The following is a 22,777-nucleotide window of genomic DNA, read 5'->3' as shown; positions in this document are numbered from 1 at the left end:
CTACGGATTAAGCGAAGATTGGCTAAGGACGAGGTGACGATGCGCGTGGGAAATGGTTCCAAAGTTGAGGTGATCGCGGTCGGCACGCTACCTCTACATCTACCTTCGGGATTAGTTTTAGACCTAAATAATTGTTATTTGGTGCCAGCGTTAAGCATGAACATTATATCTGGATCTTGTTTGATGCGAGACGGTTATTCATTTAAATCAGAGAATAATGGTTGTTCTATTTATATGAGTAATATCTTTTATGGTCATGCACCCTTGAAGAGTGGTCTATTTTTGTTGAATCTCGATAGTGGTGATACACATATTCATAGTATTGAAGCCAAAAGATGCAGAGTTGATAATGATAGTGCAACTTATTTGTGGCATTGCCGTTTAGGTCATATCGGTGTAAAGCGCATGAAGAAACTCCATACTGATGGACTTTTGGAACCACTTGATTATGAATCACTTGGTACTTGCGAACCGTGCCTCATGGGCAAGATGACTAAAACTCCGTTCTCCGGAACTATGAAGAGAGCAACATATTTGTTGGAAATAATACATACAGATGTATGTGGTCCGATGAATGTTGAGGCTCGTGGTGGATATCGTTATTTTCTCACCTTCACAGATGATTTAAGCAGATATGGGTATATCTACTTAATGAAACATAAGTCTGAAACATTTCAAAAGTTCAAAGAATTTTAGAGTGAAGTTGAAAATCATCGTAACAAGAAAATAAAGTTTCTACGATCTGATCGTGGAGGAGAATATTTGAGTTATGAGTTTGGTCTTCATTTGAAACAATGCGGAATAGTTTTGCAACTCACGCCACCCGGAACACCACAGCGTAATGGTGTGTCCGAACGTCGTAATCGTACTCTACTAGATATGGTGCGATCTATGATGTCTCTTACAGATTTACCGCTATCTTTTTGGGGTTATGCTTTAGAGACGGCCGCATTCACGTTAAATAGGGCACCATCAAAATCCGTTGAGACGACGCCTTATGAACTGTGGTTTGGCAAGAAACCAAAGTTGTCGTTTCTTAAAGTTTGGGGCTGCGATGCTTATGTGAAAAAGCTTCAACCTGATAAGCTCGAACCCAAATCGGAGAAATGTGTCTTCATAGGATACCCAAAGGAGACTGTTGGGTACACCTTCTATCACTGATCCGAAGGCAAGTCTTTTGTTGCTAAATTCGGAATTTTTCTGGAGAAGGAGTTTCTCTCGAAAGAAGTGAGTGGGAGGAAAGTGGAACTAGATGAGGTAACTGTACCTGCTCCCTTATTGGAAAGTAGTTCATCGCAGAAACTAGTTTCTGTGACGCCTATACCAATTAGTGAGGAAGTTAATGATGATGATCATGGAACTTCAGATCAAGTTATTACTGAACCTCGTAGGTCAACCAGAGTAAGATCCGCACCAGAGTGGTACGGTAATCCTGTTCTGGAGGTTATGTTACTAGACCATGACGAACCTACGAACTATGAAGAAGCGATGGTGAGCCCAGATTCCGCAAAATGGCTTGAAGCCATGAAATCTGAGATGGGATCCATGTATGAGAACAAAGTGTGGACTTTGGTTGACTTGCCCGATGATCGGCAAGCAATTGAGAATAAATGGATCTTCAAGAAGAAGACTGACGCTGACGGTAATGTTACTGTCTATAAAGCTCGACTTGTTGCAAAAGGTTTTCGACAAGTTCAAGGGATTGACTATGATGAGACCTTCTCACCCGTAGCGATGCTTAAGTCTGTCCAAATCATGTTAGCAATTGCCGCATTTTATGATTATGAAATTTGGCAAATGGATGTCAAAACTGCATTCCTAAATGGATTTCTGGAAGAAGAGTTGTATATGATGCAACCGGAAAGTTTTGTCGATCCAAAGGGAGCTAACAAAGTGTGCAAGCTCCAGCGATCCATTTATGGACTGGTGCAAGCCTCTCGGAGTTGGAATAAACGCTTTGATAGTGTGATCAAAGCATTTGGTTTTGTACAGACTTTTGGATAAGTCTGTATTTACAAGAAAGTGAGTGGGAGCTCTGTAGCATTTCTAATATTATATGTGGATGACATATTGCTGATTGGAAATGATATAGAATTTCTGAATAGCATAAAGGGATACTTGAATAAGAGTTTTTCAATGAAAGACCTCGGTGAAGCTGCGTATATATTGGGCATCAAGATCTATAGAGATAGATCAAGATGCTTAATTGGACTTTCACAAAGCACATACCTTGACAAAGTTCTGAAGAAGTTCAAAATGGATCAAGCAAAGAAAGGGTTCTTGCCTGTGTTACTAGGTGTGAAGTTGAGTAAGACTCAATGCCTGACCACTGCAAAAGATAGAGAGAAGATGAAAGATGTTCCCTATGCTTCAGCCATAGGCTCTATCATGTATGCAATGCTGTGTACCAGACCTGATGTGTGCCTTGCTATAAGTCTAGCAGGGAGGTACCAAAGTAATCCAGGAGTGGATCACTGGACAGCGGTCAAGAACATCCTGAAATACCTGAAAAGGACGAAGGGTATGTTTCTCATTTATGGAGGTGACAAGAGCTCATCGTAAATGGTTACGTTCATGCAAGCTTTGACACTGATCCGGACGATTCTAAATCGCAAACCGGATACGTGTTTACATTCAACGGTGGAGCTGTCAGTTGGTGCAGTTCTAAACAAAGTGTCGTGGCAGGATCTACTTGTGAAGCGGAGTACATAGCTGCTTCGGAAGCAGCAAATGAAGGAGTCTGGATGAAGGAGTTCATATCCGATCTAGGTGTCATACCTAGTGCATCGGGTGCAATGAAAATCTTTTGTGACAATACTGGTGCAATTGCCTTGGCGAAGGAATCCAGATTTCACAAGAGAACCAAGCACATCAAGAGACGCTTCAATTCCATCCGGGATCTAGTCCAGGTGGGAGACATAGAAATTTGCAAGATACATACGGATCTGAATGTTGCAGACCCGTTGACTAAGCCTCTTCCACGAGCAAAACATGATCAGCACCAAGGCTCCATGGGTGTTAGAATCATTACTGTGTAATCTAGATTATTGACTCTAGTGCAAGTGGGAGACTGAAGGAAATATGCCCTAGAGGAAATAATAAAGTTATTATTTATTTCCTTATATCATGATAAATGTTTATTATTCATGCTAGAATTGTATTAACCGGAAACATAATACTTGTGTGAATACATAGACAAACAGAGTGTCACTAGTATGCCTCTACTTGACTAGCTCGTTGATCAAAGATGGTTATGTTTCCTAGCCATAGACATGAGTTGTCATTTGATTAACGGGATCACATCGTTAGGAGAATGATGTGATTGACTTGACCCATTCCGTTAGCTTAGCACTCGATCGTTTAGTATGTTGCTATTGCTTTCTTCATGACTTATACATGTTCCTATGACTATGAGATTATGCAACTCCCGTTTACCGGAGGAATACTTTGTGTGCTACCAAACGTCACAACCTAACTGGGTGATTATAAAGGTGCTCTACAGGTGTTTCCGAAGGTACTTGTTGGGTTGGCGTATTTCGAGATTAGGATTTGTCACTCCGATTGTCGGAGAGGTATCTCTGGGCCCACTCGGTAATGCACATCACTATAAGCCTTGCAACTAATGAGTTAGTTGCGGGATGATGTATTACAGAACGAGTAAAGAGACTTGCCGGTAACGAGATTGAACTAGGTATTGAGATACCGACGATCGAATCTCGGGCAAGTAACATGCCGATGACAAAGGGAACAACGTATGTTGTTATGCGGTCTGACCGATAAAGATCTTCGTAGAATATGTAGGAGCCAATATGGGCATCCAGGTCCCGCTATTGGTTAATGACCAGAGAGGTGTCTCGGTCATGTCTACATAGTTCTCGAACCCGTAGGGTCCGCACGCTTAACGTTCATTGACGATATAGTACTATGAGTTATGTATGTTGGTGACCGAATGTTTTCGGAGTTTTGGATGAGATCACGGATATGACGAGGAACTCCGGAATGGTCCGGAAGTAAATATTGATATGTGGATAGTAGTGTTTGATCTCCGGAAAGGTTCCGGAATCCATCGGAAGGAGTTCCGGATGTTTCCCAAAATGTTTGGGCACAAGAACACTTTATCTGGGCCAAAGGGGAAAGCCCACGAGGTTTTTGGAAAGCGCAAAAGGAAGTTTTGCGGAGCCCAGGGGCCAGACGCCAGGGTCCCTGGCGTCTGGGTCCAGACGCCGGGAACCCTGGCGTCTGGCCCTGGAGTCCGAGAAGGACTCTTGCCTTTCGGGTGAAACCGACTTTGTGGAGGCTTTTACTCCAAGTTTCGACCCCAAGGCTCAACATATAAATAGAGGGGTAGGGCTAGCACCCAAGAGACATCAAGAAACACCAAGCCGTGTGCCGGCAACCCCGTCCCCTCTAGTTTATCCTCCGTCATAGTTTTTGTAGTGCTTAGGCGAAGCCCTGCGGAGATTGTTCTTCACCAACACCGTCACCACGCCGTCGTGCTGCCGGAACTCATCTACTACTTCGCCCCTCTTGCTGGATCGAGAAGGCGAGGACGTCATCGAGCTGAACATGTGCAGAACTCGGAGCTGCCGTGCGTTCGGTACTTGGATCTGTCAGATCATGAAGACGTACGACTACATCAACCGCGTTGATAAAACGCTTCCGCTTACGGTCTACGAGGGTACGTAGAAAACACTCTCCCCTCTCGTTGCTATGCATCACCATGATCTTGCGTGTGCGTAGGAATTTTTTTGAAACTACTACGTTCCCCAAAACCTTAGCCAATCTTCGCTTAATCCGTAGCCCCTGTTTCGAGTTGCAAATATGAGCAAAAGAACCAGTATCAAATACCCAGGTGCTACTACGAGCATTAGTAAGGTACACATCAATAACATGTATATCAAATATACCTTTCACTTTGCCATCCTTCTTATCCACCAAATACTTGGGGCAGTTCCGCTTCCAGTGAACAGTCCCTTTGTAGTAGAAGCACTCAGTCTAAGGCTTAGGTCCAGACTTGGGCTTCTTCACGTGAGCAGCAACTTGCTTGCCGTTCTTCTTGAAGTTCCCCTTCTTCCCTTCGCCCTTTTTCTTGAAACTAGTGGTCTTGTTAACCATCAACACTTGATGCTCCTTCTTGATTTCTACCTCCGCAGCCTTTGGCATTGCGAAGAGCTCGGGAATTGTCTTAGCCATCCCTTGCATATTATAGTTCATCACGAAGCTTTTGTAGCTTGGCGGCAGTGATTGAAGAACTCTGTCAAAGACACTATCAACAGGAAGATTAACTCCCAGTTGAGTCAAGTGGTTGTGGGTAGCCAGACATTCTGAGTATATGTTCACTGACAGAACTATTCTCCTCCATCTTGCAGCTATAGAACTTACTGGAGACTTCATATCTCTCAATCCGGGCATTTGCTTGAAATATTAACTTCAACTCCTGGAACATCTCATATGCTCCATGACGTTCAAAACGTCGTTGAAGTCCCAGTTCTAAGCCGTAAAGCATGGCACACTGAACTATCGAGTAGTCATCAGCTTTGCTCTGCCAGACGTTCATAACGTCCGGAGTTGCTCCTGCAGCGTGTCTTGCGCCTAGTGGTGCTTCTAGGACGTAATTCTTCTGTGCAGCAATGAGGATAATCCTCAAGTTACAGACCCAGTTCGTGTAGTTGCTACCCTGATCTTTCAACTTAGCTTTCTCTAGGAACGCATTAAAATTCAAGGGAACGGTTGCACAGGCCATTGATCTACAACAACATAGACATGCAAAGTACTATCAGGTACTAAGTTCATGATAAATTAAAGTTCAATTAATCATATTACTTAAGAACTCCCACTTAGATAGACATCCCTCTAGTCATCTAAATGATCACGTGATCCAAATCAACTAAACCATGTCCGATCATCACGTGAGATGGAGTAGATTTCAATAGTGAACATCACTATGTTGATCATATCTACTATATGATTCATGCTCGACCTTTCGGTCTCAGTGTTCCGAGGCCATATCTGCATATGCTAGGCTCGTCAAGTTTAACCCGAGTATTCTGCGTGTGCAAAACTGGCTTGCACCTGTTGTATGTGAACGTAGAGCTTATCACACCCGATCATCATGTGGTGCCTCGGCACGACGAACTGTAGCAACGGTGCATACTCAGGGAGAACACTTATACCTTGAAATTTAGTGAGAGATCATCTTATAATGCTACCGCCGTACTAAGCAAAATAAGATGCATAAAGGATAAACATCACATGCAAGCAAAATAAGTGATATGATATGGCCATCATCATCTTGTGCCTTTGATCTCCATCTCCAAAGCACCGTCATGATCACCATCATCACCGGCTTGACACCTTGATCTCCATCGAAGCATCGTTGTCATCTCGCCAACTATTGCTTCTACGACTATCGCTAACGCTTAGTGATAAAGTAAAGCAATTACATGGTGATTGCATTTCATACAATAAAGCGACAACCATATGGCTCCTGCCAGTTGCCGATAACTGTTACAAAACATGATCATCTCATACAACAATTTATATCTCATCATGTCTTGACCATATCACATCACAACAAGCCTTGCAAAAACAAGTTAGACGTCCTCTACTTTGTTGTTGCAAGTTTTTCGTGGCTGCTACAGGCTTCTAGCAAGAACCGTTCTTACCTACGCATCAAAACCACAACGATTTTTTGTCAAGTGTGCTGTTTTAACCTTCAATAAGGACCGGGCATAGTCATACTCGATTCAACTAAAGTTGGAGAAACAGACACCCGCTAGCCACCTGTGTGCGAAGCACGTCGGTAGAACCAGTCTCATGAACGCGTTCATGTAATGTCGGTTCGGGCCGCTTCATCCAACAATACCGCCGAATCAAAGTAAGACGTTGCTGGTAAGCAGTATGACTATTATCGCCCACAACTCTTTCTGTTCTACTCGTGCATATAACATCTACGCATAGACCTGGCTCGGATGCCACTGTTGGAGAACGCAGTATTTCAAAAAATTATCTACGATCACGCAAGATCTATCTAGGATATGCATAGCAACGAGTAGGGAGAGTGTGTCCATGTACCCTCGTAAACCGAAAGCGGAAGCGTTTAGTAACGCGGTTGATGTAGTCGAACGTCTTCGCGATCTAACCGATCCAAGCACCGAACGTACGACACCTCCGCGTTTAGCACACGTTCAGCTCGATGACGTCCCTCGGGATCTTGATCCAGTTGAGGCCGAGGGAGAGTTCCGTCAGCACAATGGCGTGGCGACGGTGATGATGAAGTTACCGGCGCAGGGCTTCGCCTAAGCACTACGACGATATGACCGACGCAGGGCTTCATCAACCATAGCTTCCCCAAGCTTGTGGCGTTGCATATCATTAGCATCATGTGTATTCAAGGAATTCATACTAAAAACATTGCAATCATGCTCATCATTCAAAAATTTAGTGCCAAACATTTTAATGCATTCTTCCTCTAGCAATTGAGCACAATTATCGGAATCCTTATTTTCACGGAAGACATTAAAAAGATGAAGCATATGAGGCACCCTCAATCCCATTTTTTTGTAGTTTTCTTTTATAAACTAACTAGTGATAAAACAAGAAACTAAAAGATTCGATTGCAAGATCTAAAGATATACCTTCAAGCACTCACCTCCCCGTCAACGACGCCAGAAAAGAGCTTGATGTCTACTACACAACCTTCTTCTTGTAGACGTTGTTGGGCCTCCAAGTGCAGAGGTTTGTAGGACAGTAGCAAATTTCCCTCAAGTGGATGACCTAAGGTTTATCAATCCATGGGAGGCGTCGGATGAAGATGGTCTCTCTCAAGCAACCCTGCAACCAAATAACAAAGAGTCTCTTGTGTTCCCAACACACCCAATACAATGGTAAATTGTATAGGCGCACTAGTTTGGTGAAGAGATGGTGATACAAGTGCAATATGGATGGTAGATATAGGTTTTTGTAATTTGAAAATATAAAAACAGCAAGGTAGCAAGTGATAAAAGTGAGCGTAAACGGTATTGCAATGCTAGGAAACAAGGCCTAGGGTTCATACTTTCACTACTGCAAGTTCTCTCAACAATAATAACATAACTGGATCATATAACTATCCCTCAACATGCAACAAAGAGTCACTCCAAAGTCACTAATATCGGGAAAAAAACGATGAGATCATTGTAGGGTACGAAACCACATCAAAGTTATCATTTCTAATCGATCTATTCAAGAGTCCGTAGTAAAATAACATGAAGCTATTCTTTCCGTTCGATCTATCATAGAGTTCATACTAGAATAAGACCTTAAGATACAAATCAACCAAAACCCTAATGTCACCTAGATACTCCAATGTCACCTCAAGTATCCGCGGGCATGATTATACGATATGCATCACACAATCTCAAATTCATCTATTCAAACCAACACAAAGAACTTGAAAGAGTGCCCCAAAGTTTCTACCGGAGAGTCAAGACGAAAACGTGTGCCAACCCCTATGCATAAGTTCACAAGGTCACTGAACCCGCAAGTTGATCACCAAAACATACATCAAGTAGATCACGTGATATCCCATTGTCACCACAGATAAGCACATGCAAGACATACATCAAGTGTTCTCAAATCCTTAAAGACTCAATCCGATAAGATAACTTCAAAGGGAAAACTCAATCCATTACAAGAGAGTAGAGGGGGAGAAACATCATAAAATCCAAGTATAATAGCAAAGCTCGCGATACATCAAGATCGTACCACCTCAAGAACACGAGAGAGAGAGAGATCAAACACATAGCTACTGGTACATACCCTCAGCCCCGAGGGTGAACTACTCCCTCCTCGTCATGGAGAGCACCGAGATGATGAAGATGGCCACCGGTGAGGGTTCCCCCTCCGGCAGGGTGCCGGAACAGGATCCCGATTGGTTTTTGGTGGCTAGAGAGGCTTGCGGTGGCGGTACTCCTGATCTATTCTGCTCCCCGATGTTTTTAGGGTATATAGATATATATATATATATATAGGCGAAAGAAGTCGGTCAGGGGAGCCACGAGGGGCCCACGAGGGTGGGGGTGTGCCTAGGGGGGTAGGGCGCGCCTCCCTGCCTCGTGGCTTCCTCGAAGCTTCCCTCACGTCTACTCCAAGTCTCCTGGATTGCTTCCGTTCCAAAAATAACTCTCCCTCTAACATCCCAAATTTTTAATTTGGAATGTTATACATAGGTCATTCATGCATATCATATTTTATTGCATTTCGTTTCACGATCCTCGAAATTCTAAGCAACTCAAGGACCCTCGGAGAGAGTTGGGAATTTCACGTTTTTCATATTTGACTTTTATCAAATATTGAAACAAGGATTACTTTGGTTTTAATTTATTTTCTCTCCGAAAATATTTCATATTAAAATATCTGAGAGGAGATAATATGACTTCTCCCAAAATAAATGAAATATTGGAGCAAATATATTAAAACCAAAGATTTGATTTTATTCAGATTTTATTATAATTTTATTTGAATTAGGAAAATACGCGTTTTTCTAAATTGCATATTAGGCCCAAATAAATGTTCACCTTGTCCGGCGTATTTTTAGAGGACGGGGAAAATTTATTTCGGGATTTTTGGAGTCCGTTTAGTATTCTTTTTCTTCCTTTTTCTGTGCGTCGGAATTATTAAAAAAATTAAAAAAATAACCGACCTACGGGCCGTATCTGGCCCGGACTCCCCAGGCCAGGCCGCCTTTATAAGCCGCCCGAGCCGCCCCCGCAGCCCACCCCACCGCAAGCCCGCCCGCGCCTCCCAAACCCTAGCCGCCGCCTCGAGCCGCGCGCCGCGCCTCCCAAACCCTAGCCGCCGTCGGCTTCGCCGGAGTTAGCCGCCACCGCCATTTTTTTCCGTCGGTTTATTTCGGTAAACCCTAGATCTAGATCCCTTTTTTTTTAATTTCCGATTTATTTCATTAGATCGGTTTTTCCGTCGGTTTATTTATTTTGCGGACGTTTGTCCGTTCGTTCGTTTAAACGAACACCGTTCACCCGTTAGTCACAGACAGAGAACGTTCGTTCTTTAGCCTGTTCGTCAGTTTTCCTTTTTTCTGGGTTTTTCGTGATTATTTTCGATCGCGATTTCTGACTCGATTTTCGTTTTAGTTTATCTTTTCGCTCGTTTATCGTAATCAGGCGATTCAAGCACCTAGATCTTCGTCTCGAAGCCCTCTTTCTGTTTAACCAACTTGAACAAGATTTTGGTACTGTAAAATTTGACTTTAGTCCAGATTAGTAATCGGATCTTGTTTCTTTCGCAGTTTGAGTTTCGTTGCTCCGTTTGATTTGATTCTTTTTGCAAACCGGAGTTCTTAAGTTGAACTTTCTTGTTAGATCTTCTTATTTGAGCTTTACCTGTGCATCTTTGCTCGATTTCTTATGTATGCTATTGTTTGTTTGCGATAGAATTCCCGGAGTGCAAAGCGTGCTACTATGAGTCACTAGGTTTTGCGGATCGTCAGCAAGGCAAGTAACACATTGATCATACCCCTTTATTACCTAGTTTTTATGCATTAGATACAATCCTCACACATTGCGTGAGTAGGATCTCTTAACATGAGGGTTTTGGGAAGTAGATGTTGAGGTAGAACCTATTGCCCTGATTTATTATCAAACCCTGGGAGTTACTTCTACGTTATGCTTATTGCCATGCTATGCTCGTAGACGTGGATTGGGTTGAGTGTGTCCATGACAGATGTGAGATTGTTAATTAATGGTTCAACTTAAGGTGGCAACTTTAATACAATCTGGGTGGATTGCTTGTATGGGCACCTGGAGAATCCAGTGTTATCCTAGGATATCCCGGAGTACCCGTGTGATTATCCTACAGTCCACCACCTAGGCTCAAAGGGATCATAAGATTATTCATGATAGAAACTTCCGTGTGCAGCCACAAGCTATTATGGGCTCTAGCATAGTTGAGTATGTTGCATGAACTCTTTCAGTGGTGGGCTAGCAGATGTAGAGGGAAAGTAGGTGTAACTGTCCATCCAGAGTAAAGAGTTAATGTTTCTGAAAGACTGTGTCTCGGTCATCCGTTTCTCAAACACCATGTAGTGCGAGAAATCCAATGGAGGCGATCGAGTCTTGTGGGGAAAAGTGCGCAAACCTCGGCAGAGTGTACAAACTAATCATGGTTAGCCGTGTCCCCGGTTATGGACATCTTGAGTATCTAGTACTTGGATTATCCTATTGTATCTCAACACTCTAATTTAATTTGTTGGGTTGATAATTACCTTTAATTGGGATTGAGTTGGAGGAACCTTCTCAATGGTGTTTCAACTACCATGATAGTTAAATAAAATTTATTCCTTTGTTGTAGGGAAAAAATTGGCTTTTCGCAAAATCATATAACCATAGAGCCTCCACCAGCCATATATGCTTATAGTGATAGTATTTATCTGTTCATTGCTCTACTGTGTTATATTGCTAGCATATTCCATGTGCTGACCCGTTCTCGGGCTGCAACGTATTATGTTGCAGACTTTTCAGACGAAGAGTAAGGTTCGCTAGGCCGTTGTCATGCACTCAGCTATGCCGTTGGAGTTGATGGACTCACTTTATCTTCCAAGCCTTCCGCTATTATCATGTTAGATGGCCTTAAGCCATATTTATTGTAATAAGTTCTCTTTGGAGACATTCGATGTAATAAGTGTGTGATTGCTACTCTGTTATAAATCCTTCGAGTATTGTGTGTGTCAGCAATACCGATCCAGGGATGACACTGAAGCACAGAGACTTGACCGTTTGAGGTCGGGTCGCTACAAGATGGTATCAGAGCCAGGTTGAATGTAGGACATGACCACTAAGAAATCCATAGGTCACTCTTCTCTACTCATTTCTGACTCCTCTCCATTTTCTACTCTTTAGGATGGCGGACTCGAGGAACAAGTTTGCACAACCGGATGAAGGCATCCCCTTTGGACAATACTTGAAGGAAGTCACTAGATACCTGAACATTGGAATACCAAGCTTCACCGGGACCTACAACGCTACATTACCAGAAGAGGAGCGCTGGATGATTCAAGTTCAATTTCCAGGAAGGACATTCACGCCAGTCACTGAGCCTATAGAGTTTTCCTTTGATGCACCAACCTGGAGTCTGGGAAAGAGCATGGCAGCCCACCTCGCCATGGGACGCACTGGCGAAGTTTACCACAAGGATCTCAAGGATACTATCTACCAGATATGCGGGCGCCGAGATGAGCAATGGGAGATAGTCGGCACCAGGAAGGACAGGTCCATTGCAGCATTCATCCAGGAGTTAAACCAACACATTTGACGCCAGGAGAACCAGATGTGCGCAAGCATGATAGATTTAAAGAAGGCGATGACAAGGATCACCGAGTTAGAAGAGGAACTCAAGTCTACACGCGATGGATATGGGGAGGAAATCGCAACACTATTGGAGAAGAACGACGACCTGATAAAGAAGATCGGAGTATTCATGGGAGACCCCGCGCCAGGAGGAGAAGACGGCGATTCCACTTGTCCGGAGAACTACATCATCATCGACGACACCGACTCCGACCCCGATGATAGTGGTGATGATTAAGAAGACGAAGCTGGAGCGGATATCATGGAGTCTTCCACCGATCAAAATTTCTAGTAGACCACCATATGATCAGTAGTATTTTCCCCATGTAAATAGTATAGTCCGAGCACTGTAACGATAGTTAGATTGATTGTATGCCCTTGTTTGATTGATTGAGTGATATGATTGTGTTTGTCTCATGTGTATATGGGTAGTGTTTTCTCACTAGACCTAAATTCTATTCTAATCTCTTCCCTCTAAACCCATCAGATGCCTCCGAGACGTGACACCGGATTTGTCTTCCCACCGGAGATCACCCAGTTGATCCAGCAGCAGAATGCCTTGATGTAGGTATTAGTCCAGAACCAAGGCAACAACAACAACAATCCTCCTCTAGTTGACAACTTAGCCCGTTTTCTGAGGTTACAGCCGCCGGTGTTTTCCAGTAGCGCCGAGCCGATAGTTGCGGATGACTGGCTACGCAGGATTGGAAGGGAGTTGACCACTGCCGGTTGCACAGATGCTGAGAAGGTGCGTTTTGCCGCACATCAATTGGATGGACCAGCAGCGTCATGGTGGGAGAATTACACAGCCACTTTTCCCATATCCAACGTCACTTGGGATCAGTTTCAGCAAGCATTCCGCACATCCCATGTCTCAACTGGAGCTATGAGCATGAAGAAGCGTGAGTTTCGCAACCTACGCCAGGGAAATCGTACTGTGGCTCAGTACATAGATGAGTTTAGTAAGCTATCTCGTTATGCCCCTGATGATGTGGCCATAGATGCCGCGAAGCAGGAGAAGTTTATGGAAGGGCTAAATGATGAGATGAGCATGCAGTTGATGGTGGCATCATTCAACAACTACCAGGAGTTGGTAGACAAGGCTCTTATGATTGAAGGGAAGCAACAGCAGATTGAGAGCCGCAAGAGGAAGTATGGACAAGGAAAGTACAACTCGGGAGCTCAGCAGAAGCCTCGTTTCACCCCGAACTCGGGAGGACTTGTCCATAACCATGGAGGCCACACCCACAATGGAGGGAGTTCTCACAAGCACAATGGCTCCAAGAATGGAAACGAGAACGGAGCTGGCAGCAATCAGAACCGCTCTAACCCAGCCACACCCGCCAAGAAGGACCTAAGTCACATTACTTGTTTCAAGTGCGGGAAGACTGGACACTACGCCACTGAGTGCCCTGAAGCAAAGAATGGTAATGGCAATGGAAGCGCTGGGAAGAAGCCCAACCCTTTCAATAGGGGACAAGTGAACCATGTGAACGTGGAAGAAGTTGAGGAGCAGCCTGATGCAGTTATCGGTATGTTTTTGGTTAAGTCTTTCACTGCAATTGTTCTTTTCGATACTGGTGCATCGCATTCATACATATCAAGGGGATCGTGGATAAGTATAAGTTGCCCACTAAGGTACTTAGGACACCTATGTTAGTAAGTTCGCCAAGAGCGGAATATATGGCAAGACACGGATATTTTCAGATGCCATTGACCATTGGAAGCCATGTTTTCCCCTCAGACCTGATAATTTTGGAATCACAAGGTTTGGATGTGATACTAGGAATCGATTGGCTATCGATGTATGGAGGAAACATCGATTGCGCGAGTAAGTCAATTTTACTCACCACCCCGGAGGGAAAAATGATCAAGTATGTTTCCAGGCATGCGCCAAGGAGGACCCAAGTAAATTCTCTCACGGGAGTTGTTCAGGAGGAAGTGCCGGTAGTGAAGGATTACTTGGATGTATTTCCGGAGGAGTTACCAGGCATGCCACCAGATCGAGATATCGAGTTTTTGATAGAGCTGTTGCCAGGCACCGGACCAATATCTAAGAGACCATACCGGATGCTCGCAAACGATCTGGAGGAGATTAAGAAGCAGATTAAGGAGTTATTGGAGAAAGGTTACATTCGAAGAAGTTCATCACCATGGGGAGCCCCAGTGCTCTTGGTTGAGAAGAAGGATGGATCGTTAAGGATGGTTGTTGATTATCGTGTGTTGAATGAAGTAACAATCAAGAATAAGTATCCACTGTCGATGATCAATGCTTTGTTTGACCGGTTGCAAGGAGCTAAGGTGTTTTCGAAGATTGATCTGCGATCAGGATATCACCAGCTGAAGATTAGGGAAAAGGATATACCTAAGACAGCTTTCCCCACAAGGTACGGGCTATATGAGTATACGGTTATGTCCTTTGGACTAACTAACGCCCCTGCCTATTTCATGAGTATGATGAACAAGGTGTTCATGGAGTTCTTGGATAAATTTGTCGTGGTGTTCATTGATGATATCTTGGTATACTCGAAGAATGAAGAGGAACACAAGGAGCATTTGCGTTTAGTTCTCGAGAAGCTCAGGGAACACCAGTTATATACAAAGTTCACCAAATGTGAGTTTTGGTTGAAGGAAGTTGGATTTCTTGGACATGTTATATCAGGAGAAGGTATAGCAGTGGATCCCACCAAGGTTTAGTCAGTCACTGAGTGGTTGGCACCCACCTCAGTTGGAGAGATCCGTAGTTTTCTTGGACTCGCGGGATACTATCGGAGATTCATTGAGAATTTTTCTAAGATTGCGAAGCCTATGATGACATTGTTGAAGAAGGACACTAAGTTCCATTGGACTGATGAATGTGAAGCAAGTTTCCACGAGTTGAAGAAACGGTTGACTACAGCCCCAGTGCTGATTCTGCTGGATATACACAAGGATTTCCAAGTGTATTGCGACGCCTCTCGCTTAGGACTTGGAGGAGTACTTATGCAAGACGGGAGAGTTGTTTCGTATGCCTCACGACAACTGAAACCGCACGAATTGAATTATGCCACGCATGATTTGGAGTTAGCAGCTGTGGTGCATGCGCTCAAGACCTGGAGACATTTTCTCATTGGAAACCGTTGCGATGTATATACGGATCACAAGAGCTTGAAGTATATCTTTACTCAGAAGGAGCTGAACCTCAGGCAGAGGAGATGGTTAGAACTCATAAAGGATTATGACATGAAGCTGCATTATCATCCAGGAAAGGCCAATGTCGTAGCAGACGCTTTGAGCCGTAAGAGTTATGTTAACACCCTCGTAAGTGGAGGGATGCCAAAGGAGTTAGCCGAGGATCTCAGGGAACTTCGTTTGGAGATTGTTCCTAGAGGTTATGTTGCAGCAATGGAAGTTCAGTTTACATTGTTGGGAAGGATTCGAGAAGCTCAGATGGATGAAAAGGAGATTGCCGAGATAAAGGAGAAGATGAGTGAAGGGAAAGCCAAAGGTTTTCGTGAGGATGAGCACGACACCTTATGGTTTGAGGACCGTATATATGTGCCCAATAATACAGAGATCAGGAAGTTGATACTACAGGAAGCTCATGACTCGCCATACTCGATACACCCCAGAAACACTAAGATGTATTTGGATTGGGACAATTCCATTTCTGTCCCTAACTGGAACCCACTACTCAAATTTGCCCCTAATTTCAATGTGTGCTCAAATTTGCCCTTCTACCATTAGTTGCCCTTATAGAAATGCCCTTCTGCGCCGTTACCGTCCGGTCAAACAGCTTTGACCATCTCGAAAAATAGCAAAAAAAGTAAAAAAAAATCTGAAATTTTGTGGGATCGAAGGTACTCAGGTTCGCAAGGTGCATGCAAATTTTCGTGCTATTTAGACATATCACGAGCTCGTGGCAAAGGAAAACAATAAATCTGTACATCTTTGAATAGTAAATTAAAAAAATAGCAAGAAAATTTAAAAACATATTAAATTTTTTGGCATCCACGATGCTCGGGTGCACAAGGTGTGTACAAACTTTTGTTATATAATGACATGCGAGGAGTTCTCGCAAAAAAACCAAAATAGTGTATTTTTTACAAGTTATTTTCTGAGAAACATTTTGTTTTTTTCTCCACGAGCTCCTACAATGTCCAAACACAACAAAATTTTGCACACACCTTCTGCACCTGAGCATCTTGGATGCCAAAAAAATTCATATTTTTTTGAATTTAGGGTTCACACGCGTACATATTTACTGTTTTTCCTTCGCCACGAGCTCCTAGAATGCCCAAATAACATGAAAATTTGCACGCACCTTGCGAACCTGAGTACCTTCGATCCCACAAAATTTCAGATTTTTTTGACTTTTTTGCTATTTTTTCGAGATGGTCAAAGCTGTTTGACCGGACGGTAACGGCACAGAAGGGCATTTCTATAAGGGCAAGTAACGGTAGAGGGGCAAATTTGAGCACACATTGAAATTAGGGGCAAATTTGAGTAGTGGGTTCTCGTTAGGGGCAGAAATGGAATTGTCCCATTTGGATTTGAAGGAGCGTTTCTGGTGGACTGGTATGAAGAAGGATATTGCCGAGTATGTAGCCGTATGTGATGTATGTCAGAGAGTGAAGGCAGAACATCAGAAGCCAGAAGGATTACTGCAGCCTATGCCGATACCCGAATGGAAGTGGGATAAGCTTGGCATGGATTTTATCACCAAATTGCCTAGGACCCGATCGGGATATGATTCTATCTGGGTAGTAGTGGATCGCTTGACCAAAGTAGCCCACTTTATCCCAGTGAAAACCACTTATACAAGTGCGAAGTTGGCCAATATATACATGACCAGGATCGTATGTCTGCACGGAGTTCCGAGGACCATCGTATCAGATAGAGGAACATCGTTTACTTAAAAGTTTTGGCACCAGCTGCACCAGACTTTGGGAACCAGGCTAGAGTTCAGTACAGCTTTTCACCCGCAGACAGATGGACAGACTGAGAGAGTCAATCAGATTCCGGAGGACATGTTGAGAGCTTGTGCGCTAGATTACGGATCTAGTTGGGATGACAACTTGCCCTACGCGGAGTTCTCTTACAATAACAGCTACCAGGCCAGTTTGAAGATGGCACCGTTCGAAGCCTTGTACGGAAGAAGATGCCGAACACCGTTGATGTGGGATGAAGTTGGAGACCGCCAGTTGTTTGGACCAGATTTGATTAAGGAATCTGAAGAGAAGGTTAAGCTGATTCGGGATAGACTGAAGGTAGCTCAGTCCCGACAGAAGAGTTATGCAGATTCAAAATGCAAGGAGATAGTCTATGAAATCGGAGACCGAGCATATCTGCGAGTGTCACCTCTTCGAGGAGTTAAGCGTTTTGGAGATAAGGGAAAGTTAGCCCCGAGATTTGTAGGACCGTACCGTGTTTTGGAACGTATGGAAGAGGTTGCCTACAAGTTGGAGTTACCCGAAGGACTGTCAGGAGTACATGATGTGTTTCACGTTTCCAAGTTGAAGAAGTGCCATGCAGAGATGGCCGATATTCCTCTGAGAGATACAATGCCCCTGGAAGCAATTCAGTTGGACAGTGATTTGACATATGAGGAGAAACCTGTCAAGGTTCTAGAGTTTGCCAGCCGGGTTACTCGCAGCAAGGTTATCAAGTTTTGCAAAGTTCAGTGGAGCCACCATACCGAGGATGAAGCCACCTGGGAACAAGAGCATGATCTACGCAAAGACCACCCGCACCTATTTTCTAGCCAACCCGAATCTCGAGGGCGAGATTCATCTTAAGGGGGTAGGTTTGTAACATCCCAAATTTTCAATTTGGAATGTTATACACAGGTCATTCATGCATATCATATTTTATTGCATTTCGTTTCGCGATCCTCGAAATTCTAAGCAACTCAACGACCCTCGGAGAGAGTTGGGGATTCCACGTTTTTCATATTTGACTTTTATCAAATATTGAAACAAGGATCACTTTGGTTTTAATTTATTTTCTCTCCGAAAATATTTCATATTAAAATATGTGAGAGGAGATAATATGACTTCTCCCAAAATAAATGAAATATTGGAGGAAATATATTAAAATCAAATATTTGATTTTATTCGGATTTTATTGCAATTTTATTTGAATTAGGAAAAATACGCGTTTTTCAAAATTGCATTTTAGGCCCAAATAAATGTTCACCCTGTCCGTCGTATTTTTAAAGGACGGGGAAAATTTATTTTGGGATTTTTGGAGTCCCTTTAGTATTCTTTTTCTTACTTTTTCTATGCGTCAGAATTATTTAAAAAAATAACCGACCTACGGGCCGTATCTGGCCCGGACTCCACAGGCCAGGCCGCCTTTATAAGCCGCCCGAGCTGCCCCCGCAGCCCACCCCACCGCCAGCCCGCCCGCGGCTCCCAAACCCTAGCCGCCGCCTCGAGCCGCGCGCCGCGCCGCGCCGCTGCCGCCAGCCGCCACCGCCGCCGCCTTCGCCGGAGTTAGCCGCCGCCGTTTTTTTTGTCGGTTTATTTTGGTAAACCCTAGATCTAGATCCGGTTTTTTTAATTTCCGGTTTATTTCATTAGATCGGTTTTTCCGTCGGTTTATTTATTTTGCGGACGTTCGTCCGTTCGTTTGTTTTAACGAACGACGTTCACCCGTTAGTCACAGACAGCGAACGTTCGTTCGTTAGCCTGTTCGTCAGTTTTCCTTTTTTCAGGGTTTTTCGCGATTATTTCCGATCGTGATTTCTGACTCGATTTTTGTTTTAGTTTATCCTTTTGCTCGTTTATCGGAATCAGGCGATTTCGTCTCGAAGCCCTCTTACTGTTTAACCAACTTGAACAAGATTTTGGTATTGTAAAATTTGACTTTAGTCCAGATTAGTAATCGGATCTTGTTTCTTTCGCAGTTTGAGTTTCGTTGCTCCATTTGATTTGATTCTTTTTGCAAACCGCAGTTCTTAAGTTGAACTTTCTGGTTAGATCTTCTTATTTGAGTTTTACTCGTGCATCTTTGCTCGATTTCTTATGTATGCTATTGTTTGTTTGTGATAGAATTCCCGGAGTGCGAAGCGTGCTACTATGAGTCACTAGGTTTTGCGGATCGTCAGCAAGGCAAGTAACACATTGATCATACCCCTTTATTACCCAGTTTTTATGCATTAGATACAATCCTCACACATTGCATGAGTAGGATCTCTTCACTTGAGGGTTTTGGGAAGTAGATGTTGAGGTAGAACCTATTGCCCTGATTTATTATCAAACCCTGGGAGTTACTTCTACGTTATGCTTATTGCCATGCTATGCTCGTAGACGTGGATTGGGTTGAGTGTGTCCATGACAGATGTGAGATTGTTAATTAATGGTTCAACTTAAGGTGGCAACTTTAATACACATCTGGGTGGCGGATTGCTTGTTTGGGCACCTGGAGAATCCAGTGTTGTCCTAGGACATCCCGGAGTACCCTTGTGATTATCCTATGGTCCGCCACCCAGGCTCAAAGGGATCATAAGATTATTCATGCTAGAAACTTCAGTGTGCAGCCACAAGCTATTATGGGCTCTAGCATAGTTGAGTATGTTGCATGACCTCTTTCAGTGGTGGGCTAGCAAATGTAGAGGGAAAGTAGGTGTAACTGTCCATCCAGAGTAAAGAGTTAATGTTTCTGAAAGACTGTGTCTCGGTCATCCCTTTCTCAAACACCATGTAGTGCGAGAAATCCAACGGAGGCGATCGAGTCTTGTGGGGAAAAGTGCGCAAACCTCTGCAGAGTGTACAAACTAATCATGGTTAGCCGTGTCCCCGGTTATGGACATCTTGAGTATCTAGTACTTGGATTATCCTATTGTATCTGAACACTCTAATTTAATTTGTTGGGTTGATAATTACCTTTAATTGGGATTGAGTTGGGGGAACCTTCTCAATGGTGTTTCAACTACCATGATAGTTAAATAAAATTTATTCCTTTGTTGTAGGAAAAAAATTGGCTTTTCGCAAAATCATATAACCATAGAGCCTCCACCAGCCATATATGCATATAGTGATAGTATTTATCTGTTCATTGCTCTACTGTGTTATATTGCCAGCATATTCCATGTGCTGACCCGTTCTCGGGCTGCAACGTATTATGTTGTAGACTTTTCAGACGAAGAGTAAGGTTCGCTAGGCCGTTGTCATGCACTCAGCTATGCCGTTGGAGTTGATGGACTCACTTTATCTTCCTAGCCTTCCGCTGTTATCGTGTTAGATGGCCTTAAGCCATATTTATTGTAATAAGTTCTCTTTGGAGACATTCGATGTAATAAGTGTGTGATTGCTACTCTGTTATAATTCCTTCGAGTATTGTGTGTGTCAGCATTACCGATCCAGGGATGACATTAAAGCACAGAGACTTGACCGTTTGAGGTCAGGTCGCTACAAGATGGTATCAGAGCCAGGTTGAATGTAGGACACGGCCACTAAGAAAGCCACAGGTCACTCTTCTCTACTCATTTCTGACTCCTCTCCATTTTCTACTCTTTAGGATGGCGGACTCGAGGAACAGGTTTGCACAACTGGATGAAGACACCCCCTTTGGACGACACTTGAAGGAAGTCACTAGATACCTGAACATTGGAATACGAAGCTTCACCGGGACCTACAATGCCACATTACCAGAAGAGGAGCGCTGGATGATTCAAGTTCAAGTTCCAGGAAGGACATTCACGCCAGTCACTGAGCCCATAGAGTTTTCCTTTGATGCACCAACCTGGAGTTTGGGAAAGAGCATGGCAGCCCACATCGCCATGGGACGCATTGGCAAAGTTTACCACAAGGATCTCAAGGATACTATCTACCAGATATGCGGGCGCCGAGATGAGCAATGGGAGATAGTCAACACCAGGAAGGACAGGTCCATTGCAGCATTCATCCAGGAGTTAAACCAACACATTTGACGCCAGGAGAACCAGATGTGCGCAAGCATGTTAGATTTAAAGAAGGTGATGACAAGGATCACCGAGTTAGAAGAGGAACTCAAGTCTACACGCGATGGACATGAGGAGGAAATTGCGACACTATTGGAGAAGAACGACGACCTGATAAAGAAGATTGGAGTATTCATGGGAGACCCCGCGCCAGGAGGAGAAGACGACGATTCCACTTGTCCGGAGAACTACATCATCATCGACGACACTGACTCCGACCCCGATGATAGTGATGATGATTATGAAGACGAAGCTGGAGCGGATATCATGGAGTCTTCCACTGATCAAAACTTCTAGTAGACCACCATATGATCAGTAGTATTTTCCCCATGTAAATAGTATAGTCCGAGCACTGTAACGATAGTTAGATCCATTGTATGCCCTTGTTTGATTGATTGAGTGATATGATTGTGTTTGTCTCATGTGTATATGGGTAGTGTTTTCTCACTAGACCTAAATTATATTCTAATCTCTTGCCTCTAAACCCATCAGATGCCTCCGAGACGTGACACCGGATTTGTCTTCCCACCGGAGATGACCCAGTTGATCCAGCAGCAGAATGCCTTGATGTAGATATTAGTCCAGAACGTATTATGTTGCAGACTTTTCAGACGAAGAGTAAGGTTCGCTAGGCCGTTGTCATGCACTCAGATATGCCGTTGGAGTTGATGGACTCACTTTATCTTCCAAGCCTTCCACTGTTATCGTGTTAGATGGCCTTAAGCCATATTTATTGTAATAAGTTCTCTTTGGAGACATTCGATGTAATAAGTGTGTGATTGCTAGTTTGTTATAAATCCTTCGAGTACTGTGTGTGTCAGCATTACCGATCCAGGGATGACACTAAAGCACAGAGACTTGACCGTTTGAGGTCGGGTCACTACACTCCCGAAGGTTTCATTCCGTTTGGACTCCGTTTGATATTCCTTTTCTTCGAAACACTGAAATAGGCAAGAAAACAGCAATTTGGGCTGGGCCTCCGGTTAATAGGTTAGTCCCAAAAATAATATAAAAGTGTATAATAAAGCCCATTAAACATCCAAAACAGAATATATAATAGCATGAATACTTCATAAATTATAGATACGTTGGAGATGTATCAGCATCCCCAAGCTTAATTCCTGCTCGTCCTCGAGTAGGTAAATGATAAAAGAAATAATTTATGAAGTGTGAATGCTAGCAGGTGCACAAGCTTGATCAACGATAATTTCAATCACCTTTTCTAGCATCAGTATATATCATAACAGTAGCTCAACTCATAGAACTTCTCATGATCAAGTAACAAGCTATTCACATGTTAAAGTATAGATCATAAACTTTCTTGAAAGCTAACAAACAGTGCCCTTAGTCATCAAACAATTGCAATTCATCTTATTTTCAGGAAGGGTCTATGTCAGAGCTTTGATTTAGCAAACTCCACATACTCAACTATCATTTAATCTTTCATAATTGCTAACACTCACGTGATATTTATGGGTTCAAAGCTTTA

The sequence above is a fragment of the Aegilops tauschii genome, chromosome 2 (genome assembly GCF_002575655.3).
Source record: "Aegilops tauschii subsp. strangulata cultivar AL8/78 chromosome 2, Aet v6.0, whole genome shotgun sequence".
NCBI classification, from domain to species: Eukaryota; Viridiplantae; Streptophyta; class Magnoliopsida; order Poales; family Poaceae; genus Aegilops; species Aegilops tauschii.
Note: the sequence above shows the minus strand (reverse complement) of the source record.